At 37.9% G+C, this 12,030-nt stretch overlaps 1 protein-coding gene across 3 annotated transcripts in view; it reads right to left on the reverse strand.

Moving 5' to 3' along the window:
• The window catches only part of FUT10 (fucosyltransferase 10), a 68,280-nt gene that overhangs the window by 13,262 nt on the left and 42,988 nt on the right, over positions 1–12,030 (reverse strand). The gene's annotated exons all lie outside the window — the stretch shown is intronic.

Consider the following 12,030-nt stretch of genomic DNA (forward strand, 5'->3'; position numbering starts at 1 on the left):
TCATATAATGAAAGGGAAATGGGACCTAGTCAGGTTCTACAGGGAGAATTTATTCCATTGCCTCCTGCAATTGGCGTTTCTTCCGGGAGGTGTTGCCTCAGAGAGGACACAAGAAATAAAGAGATAGACAGTTCTTTAAAAAGAAAAGCCCAAAAGGGAAAAGCAATCAGCTTGGCAGATTGATTAACTGAAAAAAGGTGAAATCATGCAAAAGTAGCCAGAACAAATATACAGGATAGATTTTTTTAATACAAATGATCGATTTCAACAAAGTGCAGTTAATCAATCTTAGTCAAAATGGTAGACAAGAGGCTTTTAAAAACGAAAGAGCTGATAATAGCACTATGTTACAGACCACTGCAGGATGGACATGAATTAACAAGCACATCGAGAAATAAAGAAGGCATAACAGGATTATAATTATGAGTGATTCTAGCTTCCACAGGATTAATTGGGAAGCCTTTGAAATATGATAATGTGCAGACAGAAGTGATGGATGTGGTAAGCAATTGTTTCCTGACTGCAGGGGTGGAGACCCATTCAGGAAGAATTTATTTCTAGAACTGAGAAAGAAGAATTAAGACAATATCACAATATATAATACACAATTTCTGAAGTGTTCCTGACTCTGATGATTTTGTGGCCCCTGATTTGTATTTTTTAAATGTAAGAAAATAGAAGAAAAAAAATCCATCTTCCAGCACCCACTGGGAAAAAAACAAAAAACAAACAAACAAAAACACCAAAAAAAATGCTTCTAGCAGAATAAAACATATTCTCCAGTAGAATTCATAAAGATTAATAATTAATGCCAGTGCACACTCTCTCAAATAAATATATACTCTTTGAAGCCAACAGTACATCAATGAGAAATCAATTAATCAAGAAAGGCTTTTAAAAAATTAAAGATCAAATAAGATTATGTTGGAGGACATATACTAAGCACAGAGAAATTGCTGAAGAAAGTACTACTGTTTTGATAATAGGCTTTTATTCTCAATGATCAGGAATGAAAGACAAACATCTAAAAATGGTTATATATTTGTTTATTTGGCATTTGCTACTTTTGACGTTTAGCATCAAAAAGAATATTCATCCATACACCTGAAATATAATGGCATATAGAATTGGTCAGCAAAAGTTAAGAGAGAAACATGAGGACATAAAAGAGAAGAGAATCTTAGAAGAAAGGCGGCTTATTATATTGAAGTGGTTGCTGCTCAAAAAGGTTCTAGGCCGGTCAAGTGGCCAATGATGGGAATTGGAACCCATAAACTTCAGTTAGAACATAAAGTTTCCACCAAAGGTATAACAGAGAATCAAGGCCATCTATCTAGGAAAGGAAGAACTATAGTCCAATCCATGGGAATCAGAGGCAAGGACCACACTGTAAGGTTAGAGACTAGAGGAGATATGATTAAAACAAAAGTGTATCTAGAATTAACTCAGGGATCAGATCCGCTAATTGTTATGTGGCACATTTGTGATTCACAATGTGGCTCATCCTGGGTGCCCCAGCAATGATCCAAAACGCAGGAGAGGAAAGCAGAAAGACACAAGGCCTGCCTCCAGTGCTTCAGAGAATAGAGAGGGTCTGGGTTTCATCTCTGGTTGACTACATCAGTAAAGTACAGAGAAACTAAAAATTGTTGTGTCTAGACCTTTTCGAGGCCACTATCTAGATCTGTCCAGGTTGTGCTGATAATGGAAATGGGACTTGAAACAGTTACTAGTTATAATGAGCGTTTTATTCATTATATAATAACTAGGAGATGAGGGCTAACAAGCTCATTATACCTTTAGCCAAGTTGCTATTGGAACCCTGATGGTGGAAGGACAGGAGAAGAATATTGGGTCCCTCCTTATGCAATCTGCAGTAGCAAAAGCGCCTGCAGAATCTAAGCAAGAAACATTTATTTATATGCCTGTGCTAAAAAGTAACACAGTTGTTTGTTTGTTTTTAATGAGAGTATGAGTTTCTCATACATCATCTGAATTTTGTTTAATTTATAGGAGTGAGGCTTTATATTTTTAATAGTGAGGGAATGCTTCTTTAATAGAGCAGAAAATTAAAGGGACCTAACTTTCCAGAAACATTTCCCATTATTTACTATCTTAAAATGTACTTCCTAGTAAGTTCCCTAAGATATACATGCACAATACACAGACACACACACATATACACATTAAAATAGGTTTTCTATATTCTTACAAGTTAAAATCCTCTGGGGAAGATCTTTTTATTAATAAAAAGTCATTTTTTTCAGTGAGTTCCTCCCCTAAGCATAGAGCTTCAGATGGTAAACACTCAAGAATATTGAAATTAGAACCACAACAAACAGAATACTTCACTGAGGATATCATGGCCTACAATGAAAGTATTAGAAATTCTAAAAAGTATTAGATGTGGTTCAGGAAACGACTGAGTAATTTAGCTCTCTCCAATCCCAGGGCAATGCCTACTATAACAAGAATTGCAACTGGAGTCTTTAAAGAAATAAAACTCAATTAACCTATGGTAAATTAAAAAGAAAAGAAGATACTAACTTGCTTGTGATTGGTTCACTAGTCATCTTCACCGGCTCTTCCATTTAACAACTTCAGATTCAAACTTTCTTTCTCTAGGTTATGTTGTGTTTACTGAATACTGACAAATTTATTCATTTCTTTAAATGACAGCTGACAAATAGATCTTAAGCTCTAAAGTGCATTGTAAAGGAAATTGCAAGTTGGAATACAAGTGGAATAAAATGAATGCTGGCAAATGATGCCAGACTGCTGACCATGGAGATTAAATCTGAAACAGCAGATAAGCAGAAGAGCGACGATGCTTTATGATTCTCCTTTTCTTTTCTTTTCTTTCCTTTTCTGTGCTCCTTTTCTTCTCCAGGGGCACATATCTTCTTCTGTAGTTCCCACACAAACTGGTGAAAACAAACAGAAGAAGGCAATATGTGTTATGAATCCCATTCTACTAACAAACTTTGAGTCATGTTTCTGGAGCGACAAACCCCTGGTGAAGACGAGAATTTTCAGACTGCTAATGGTAAAGGACAAGAAAGATCACCAGCCCTGCTGCAATGCTGCTTCTGTTGAATAACTTACTCTTGGCGCCCCTAAATGCACCCACAAAAATATTACCGAGCTTAAACCCAGTCCACTAGGGAAAATGTCATGCCTGAATTAGGAACAAAAAAAATGTTCCCATAAAATGTCCTACAAATACCATTTCTGTTTTTAAAAAGAACCACTACAATAAAACTGTGTCCCATAAAATGTGGTCCCACAAAAAAATACCCCAATAGAGGGAACTAAAACTTTTGAGGAAAAACAGTTTATGTGAAGGGGCTATCTCATATATTACCATCTAACATTTGATAGTTCATTGCCATTTTTAAAGCCATTGTACAAGAATTTTCTTGACTTACCCATACAACCCCATCAAGTCATTTATTTTCTCTAAGGTTCTGAGGGTTAACTAAAAATGTGGAAGAATGGTGTCGGTAGCTGGGAAAGGCTGCTATTACCTCCTATTAGGCTAAATTCTAACCAATTTGATGCCATATATGTGCCCCTGAGGATAGCCTGGCCCTAGCCAATTCAGAGAGACTTTGGCAGGCCACTTAAAATGCTTTATGATTCTCCTTTTCTCTCATACTAACTTCTAGACCTATGTTCTTTCCTTTTTCCCATCATCTCTCTTCATGAGTCCTTGTACCTGTCCCTTAATCAATTCTATGTCACAGAGCCTTCTGAATTATACACATCATAGCCCTCTCTCAATTCTACATGTTCAATTAGGCATCTGTCCATTCAATCCCACAGCCTGGAAATTTCTTGAATCTTCTTATTGAGCCTTGTGTTATCAGCCAGTCAATAACTTTGCAGCCCCCTTCCTAACAGTGCAGGGCCTGAGGCAAGAATCCAAATAGAGCCCCGTGCACCATATGCCTAAATATTTAAAGGCTATAAATCAATTTAACAAGCTGTTAAATATTTTATCCTTCTACCTTAACATATATACATTCATGATTTTGTTTAAATGTGCAAAGCCACAGTTCACGCCACATAGGGATAAAGTATGCAAAATTAACATTGTTTTCTGCCACAATTCATAATTCTCTCTGGGGCTTGGCATGGGCTGAAAGGAGGAGAAGGGAGAGGATTCTCCCTCGCTGGCTGACTCACCCTCACCTAATCCCTCAGACCTCCCCTTGCGTTTATTTAGGACGACCAACGGTGAAAAACCCATTTTCAGTGGAAGTTCACTCATGGCCTGGTTTGGGTCTTGCCCCTCCCGCCCCCATGGTCCAGGGGCCTCATGAGGCACCTGAGTGTGTTGTCTCTAAGGTTTCTCCTCAGCTGAAAGAGTCACCACCAGTCAATCTCTGCCCCCATCCCTGCCAGCATCCGCTCAAGTCCCTCAGAGCAACCTGTGGCTAGAGGGCCAGGTTCAAATTCAGAACTTTCAGATTCCTCAGTGCTCCAAGCTGGAATGTAGTGGTGCCTGGCCCCCTTTTCCTTCCATCCCTGACTGTGTCCCACACTGTGAGGGACGCTGTGTTTATGATATGGACACCTCAGTCTTCAAGGCGAAGGTACATCCTGAGACTCCATCTCTGACTAAATTTTAGTCAGGCTCTTCTGAGCCGTCTTCTCACTACACCTCAACTTTAGCCTGTCTGGCACCCTGCCCTTGGCCTGCAGAGGCCAGTTTCAGCAAAGAAAGTTGCTACGTTGGCTTAGCGACAATTCCCCCACCCTTGGTATCTGATCAAGTTCCTCATCCCCCACACTTGATGTCTAAGTCCTTGGCCTGCCTTTAGCAAGAATCCTCCTACCTTCAGATCCTCTTAGTAATTTTCTATCCATTCTGCTTGTTGGCTATAAATTCCCAGCTGTCTTTGCTATATTCAGCTGAGCTCAGGTCTATACTGAAGTCTCTGTCCTTTATTACAGTAGCTCAAATAAAATCTGTTTTGCTATTTTTAAGAAGTTTTCAGTGCAACATTTTTTTTTACAGTTCATACCTTGGTAGTCACCCCTAGCCAACCTTCAAGCCCAGGTTGCCCTTCGGAGAATAAAACAAGGAAGTAACCAGTGCAGGCTCTGAACATAGGCTCCACTTTGGCCTTGGTTGCAAGGAATTCTGGGGTCCTGGTACTTGGCAATTATGTTGTATGGGGGCAGGGTGGGGGGAACATGTGACTGTGGCCCGTGGACTCATAGCAGCTGGAGGAAGGCCAGAATAAACTCCCCTTGGCCAAATCTAAATGTTCCATTTTTCAAATTTAAGTTGCCACTCATCCTCCCCAAACAATGGTTACTTGGCGACTGGAATTCTTGCTCTACACGAAACAGGGATCTGGTTTAGGTACATTTTGTGGTTCCTTCAACCAACGGTACAAATTCAGAGATTTTGTATGTTACACTCTGTATGGTACAAGGCTGATATCCTGTAAACACTGTTTCTTAGGATCCCAGGCCAACTGGCTTGCAATTAGGTCCTGCCAAGGGGAGCAGTGTAAGAAGTAGAAGTGAGAGGTAGAAAAAGAACATCTTCCTAAAGCTTCTCACGTAGCAGAGAGAACAGCAGCGCAGGGGACTGTGATCACACCAGCTGTAGTGGAGACAGGGGTCATGTGGACAATGGTGACAGCCGCAGTGGCAGTGGCCTGGGAGTGCAGGGTCATGGCTTCCTGCTCACCTCCAACAGTGGAGCCTTGGAGAGTAGCCATCCTGCACTTTGGGTAGTGATTTCCCCTGTGCTTCTCTGACCAGGGAGTGGTAGCGGTTTCCTGCTATTCATTTTACATAACCTTCCCCCTCTCCCTTTTCCTCCACTAGCCCTTCAACCCCTTTGTAATCAATTCCCATAATAAATTCCCACTGTTTGAAATACCTGGAATAATTTGTTTTCCGATCAGACGATGATTAATACAGAAGCCCATTTCAAAATCTTGGGATTACAACTTATTCCAAGTTGTGTTGCAAGTTTTCTCTTGCTGTCTTGCTCCTTGATTCTTCTAAAAATATGATTTTTCTTCACAATTCTTCCCCCTTATTACCACCGTCCCAGATTCCTATTTTTCCCCTCAAAGAATCACCTTTCTGTTTCTTTCTTTCAATCCATCTGGTGAAAATGTGGAAGCAGAAAAAAAAAAAATTCAAGTCTCCTATTTAAGAAGGAAAAATATAAACTCACAAAATGAAATTCCCTTTAAGAAAGGAACCATCAAATTGCATGAAACCAATAGCATAGTCTTCATTCAGGTGCTGTGTTATAAATTCCTTCTTTGAGCTGCTAATTAAAATATACAGAATACTGATGACCCAGGTAGGAACAAAGAACGAAAAGGTGGAGGTGAAGGTCTTCAATAAAACTGTATTTGAGTACATTCTAAGTTTTATCACAAATTACAAATCCTCTCCACTGTGTGTCTGGACATTTGATGTAAAAAGAGATAAAGAGTTTCTTGTTGCTAAAAGATTTTACTACAGGGCCTTTTACCCATCGGCAATGAAAACCTCTATGGCCCAAAGATGTTAAAGCTTATAAAACAATGGGCAAAACAATTGTAGAAGACAGCAATAGTTCATAAATCACACCTATTGTTAATCACCTCAGCCGTAGCTAAACTCACAGTGACCTCTCTGAGTTTGTTCTCATTTCCTGCCTCGGATTAAATCATTTGTTTCATAAAGCTCAAACTCCCAGTGTTCAAGATAACTATTATAATTGCTACCTCCCCGCTTCATCTGTCTGAATAAGCTTAACAACATTTTAAAGTGCTTCTGACAGTGTCTAAATCTAAACACAAAAGGAAATTCAGTAATAATTAGAAAAAGGGAGAATTGGATGTTGCGAAGACCAACGAGAAACCAGAGCAGGTGTAACAGCCTAAGGCCCTGCCTTTTCCCCAAGGTGACAGGAGCTAACTTCACCAAGGGCTTGTTGGCAAAGCTGCTGCAGAGACAGCTAAACTGTTCTGATCACCTCCAACATAAAACTTTCGTGGCAAGGCTCCACAACCTGGATTAGGGTTTGTGGTATCTCTCAAGGATTGTGAAGAATGTATTTTTCATTATTAAAAGACACTGTATCTCTATTGCAGCCAACATATCTGGAAAAAAGAGACCCGACCACTAACTCAGAGAAGCACAGCCACTGCGGAAAAAGCAAGGTTTCCCTGAGTCCTACTACTTGGAAAGCATTAAGCTGGGAACTCTGGAACTTTAAAGATGAACAAAATAAACCCCAGGAATCTTATGATTATGAATGTAAATGTTAAACCATTAGCTGAAATTCAAAGTGGAATAACACGGATGCAAACAGCCCTGGCAGGAGAAAGAAAGGAATCACTATTTCTGACTAGTCAAAGAGTTTGTGGCTGAATTTCTCATAATGCATATATTAAAAAAAAAAAAAAACCCAAGGAATTGAAGAAAACAAATACGACCCAATTATTAACTCAGGGCAAAGAAGCAAAGTAATCAGTGTGCTATCTGGTTCATCTAAGAATATCACTTGCATAGTCATAATAATGGAGAGTGAATATTGATCTACAAATACGATGATGGAAGTAGAAGGCAGGGATACAGGGTTAGTGTGTGGTGAGCAGGATAGTGTAAGAGAGTAAATCCTCATCTTTCAAGATTGAGTCAATAAACAATGCCTAATACTGAAAAATCATGAAATAGTAATATCACCATGTTTCTTAGAGATCTGGTGGTAACCAAGAGTCAGATAAAAGTCCTGCAACTCAGGAGATAACTATTTGCTATTGAAGCTTGGAGTATGTATATCTTTGATACAAATAAAAATACAGTGAACAAAAGACTATATAAGAAAAGTATCTCTCTCCTCCATACACCAAAAACCCAGGTCCCTCTCCTCTGTTAACAATTTCTTGCACATTCTGCATTTTTTAAAAAAGTGGATGGAAGGATCAAAAGAACAATGGAAGGAAGAATGGAAAGGAGGGAAGGAGAGAGGGAGGGAAGGGGGGGGAAGAAGGGTAGAAGGAAGGAAGGGAGGGAGAAAAATCACATTTAACTGAACCTAGGAAAAATAAATTATAAGATGTACCATTACTTTTTGTGTCACCCCAAAAAAGTATTTCCAATTAAACTATTAAATAATGCTTCTTAAACTTAGACTGTTTATTTATACTTATTGAAATCTTTTAGATTTGCTAATAGATTTTTATCATTTATCTCTTGTGAATGTTTATAAAAATATAAGTTAAATTGGTTAAAGTATCTAAAATGTCTTCACATTTAGAGTCCAACTCTTCTGAATCAGTTTTGAATCTTTGGTGTCTGTGTTTTTGAACACAGCATTTTGCTCTCTGCCACTGAGACTGTTAGCCATCATCAGCTGACCACGTGAAGAAGTGACAGAGTACAAGGATATCTTCAGTGACCCACTGAACTGCTGAACAAAACAGGTCTACCTACCTCAGTCTTCTGGCTGATTTAATAAATAAATGCCCAGATTACTAAGCCACTTTTGGTAAGGATTTTAATACTGGCAGCCTAATGCATTTGAATGATAATAGCATTAGTTTGTGGCCTAATGTTTAGGAAGTCTCTATGTTGCTGTATCTGACAGCAGTGTTTTAGATGAGATCTTTCCTGCTTTTTTTCTAAAACAGGCTAAATTGCTACTGCCAATGGACCTCTAGGAGCTGAATGCTTCAGCAGGAAGAGCTTTCCAAATTGCCCAACTCCTTATATTGGTTGTTCCCTTTTTGTTATCTTGAGGCTTTCTGTATGGATTAGAACTATGGTGTTTATTGTACTCAACTGCAATTACATGTGCACCTGTCTGTTACCGTAGACAGAAAAAATAGGGCCAGGGGAAAGAGGGGTGAGGAAAGGAAGGAGAAGGTGAGGGGAGATAAAGGAAAGAAGAGATAAGGTCATTCTTAAGAAGAGGTGCAGCTACCAGACCAGCCAGAACTAGACTTCCTTCCTGTGGCTTAAGCCAAGAACCGGTTTTTCATCAACACGTCTAGTGTCCCCAACGCACAGGAAGCCCTCTGAGGACTCACATCTTGTGAATCTTTGCTTGCAGAACCTAACATAGTGCCTGGTATACAGTAGATACTCAAAGGTATTTGGAGAATAAATAAATGCATTTTTGATGTTATTTTGCAGAAGTCAGGCCTTAGTTTATTTTGGCAATAAGAAGTAAAGAGAGAGGAAGAAGTAAACGTAGGAATTGGGTGCTAACACCAAGTGCTGTCAAGCAGATAAAGCTCAGATGTGGAAACACTAGAAATTCTAAAAAAGTTTTAAAATTAAGTCAAAGCATTGAAAGCCCTTTGTACAAGTGTCATCTGCATATTATATCAGTCCCAACAAAAGCAAACAGGAATTTCAGTTCACATTCCTAGCAGTTTGATTTCATGACTTGTATCTCCACCCAATGAGGTCAATAGGTTTCTGTAAACATAACAGAATACATTAAGTCAGAGAGAAATGGTGAAAGGAATTGATGAGAAAATAACTACCTCATCTTAGGCACTTTCTCCTGCCTCTTTTACTCTGGCAAGAATAGCAGTTTTATTTTCATTACTTATAATAATACTTCATGGTAGACTAGTAAGCAACTACCACCTCATAAAAACGAAAAAATAATGAAGTCTTAGCAATACTGTGGCATTTATTAATCCAGTTATCAATTCTCTGCCAAAATAATTTTTGACAGAGTCAATGATTTAGAAAGAATTAGTGAATTATAAAAATAGACAATGGGATATTTAGGAAATGCTAAAGAATTGGACTCTTACCCTGAACTTTGGGTATGGAAGATTTTTAGGTGGAGGTAATTTCTTTATTATTCCATACTGACCACATTTTCATTAGTATTTATTATATGGAAACATCTTAGCAGTCAGTTATGGAAAAACATGAAAATTCATTCTAATTCTGAGCTCATGTGAAGTCCATGAAATTATAACTAGTAAATACATCAAGAAGTCAATAAGCCAAGTGTCTTAAATTTTTCTGAGAAGTTTTATACAAATCAAATGTACAAGTAAGCAATAAAAAAGATTTATTGAAAGCAGAGCAAATTCCTAATTTGCTGTTTGAGCTTGCAAAATTTAATTATCAGTTTTTATTCTGTTTCAAATATTTCCCATGTTAAAAGAATTCAAACTGAGGGGAAGTTGGTATAGCCTTTTCAAGGCCAATTTGGCCATATGGACCAAATTTTTAATTTAATTTATCTATTGACACAGAAACACCATAATCAGATGTCTAGAGAAACAATACCATATATGAACATATATACAAGTTATGTTCATGATAACATAAAAGAAAATATATATATATATATGCATATATATACATACATATACATATATACATATATATAGCAAAAACCTAAATAATCATTGACGGGAATTGTTAAATATATTATAGATACATCCATAGTAGGAATCAATGTAGATTGAAAATTAATGAAGTAAATTTATATAGTCTAACCTGAAAAAATCTTTAGAACATATATTTAAATGGAAAAACCAATTTGTATCTATGGTACGATTCAGTTTAAGAAAAAAACAGACAAAACTACAGTCTGAATTCAATTATACATAAAAATTCTGATGCTGCCAGATGGCTCAGTTGGTTAGAGCCTGAGGTTTTAACAACAGGTTTGCCGGTTCAATTCCTACATGGGCCAGTGAGCTGCGCCCTCCACAACTAGATTGAAGACAACGAGCTGCCTCTGAGCTTCTGGAGGGGCAGCCGGATGGCTCAGTTGGTTAGAGAGCGAACTCTCAACAACAAGAGTTGCGGGTTCAATTCCTGCATGGGATGGTGGGCTGTGCTCGTTGCAACTAAAGACTGAAAACGGTGACTAAACTTGGAGCTGAGCTGAGCCCTCCACAACTAGATTGAAGGACAATGACTTGGAGCTGATGAGCCCTAGAGAAACACACTGTTCCCCAATGTTCTCCAATTTAAAAAAAAAATCTGGAAGGACAGCTATGATTCTGACTGGGGCAGAGATTGAGAAAGTATAGATGAAATTTCATTTTTTTGCTTGCTAGACTTTTTTATTGTTTAATTTTGCCTTAGTGATACATTTGTGCATTACTTATATACTTTTTAAAAATAAAAAAATTAAAGAAAAATAAGAAATACTTTTCTGAATAGAAGCATAAAAAAAATTCACAAACTTTGTATAATATGTAAAGGCTCACAGCTGCCATATCATACCCAGTGCTACTAAGGAAATATTACCCTTGGAAACCTGTGTGTTTATAAGAATATCGTATTTCAGAATTTATGTGGAAAATTACTGCCAAGGATTTCATATGCCCCAAAAGGAACCTGGCGGATTATAGATTACTTGGACATCAACAGGTGAATGGGTTCTGTTAACATCCACCTTACGAATTATTTCAGATGTAAATGAGATTAGCCTGCATCCTCAGAGAAGCCATTTAGAACAATGCCTTGCAATGCAGTTTAAAAAGTTGGTTGGATTCTTAAAATTAAACACATTTAAATAATCAAGCTGGAGCCCATCAAACCAAACACCTTGAAATAATAATAATTATTAATGTAATTTATTAACCTTAGTACTTTCAAGTATGTACTTTCACAATCTTGATTACATTTAAAAGTATTAAGGTTGGCAATGTCATCACTCTTAAAACAGTATTCTGGAAAGTAGAAAAGTAATAAAACATAATGTTCTTAATAAAATAGGAACCCAAACTATAAAAAATGTCTTTAAAAAACCTCAGTTGAAAACAGGTAAGTGATGCAGGCAAGTGCAGCTGGAATGGAGGTGGCTTCCAGAAGGATTCTCCCTTGTAGCTGACAGCCTTAAGGTAAAGAAACATAAATGTCCATTTTTTCTTGCCCTTCCCCTATTGTTTAAGAGCTCCTACCACTAGAGCCCGAATGTCCTTTATAGTACCCACTAGAGGGCGCTGGGGTGCCCACCTCATCCCAATTTGCCTGGGACTTGTCCAGTTTTATCACTGAAAATCCTGTATCTGAGGA

This window comes from Rhinolophus hipposideros, assembly GCF_964194185.1.
Source record: "Rhinolophus hipposideros genome assembly, chromosome: 4".
In the NCBI taxonomy this organism is placed as follows: domain Eukaryota; kingdom Metazoa; phylum Chordata; class Mammalia; order Chiroptera; family Rhinolophidae; genus Rhinolophus; species Rhinolophus hipposideros.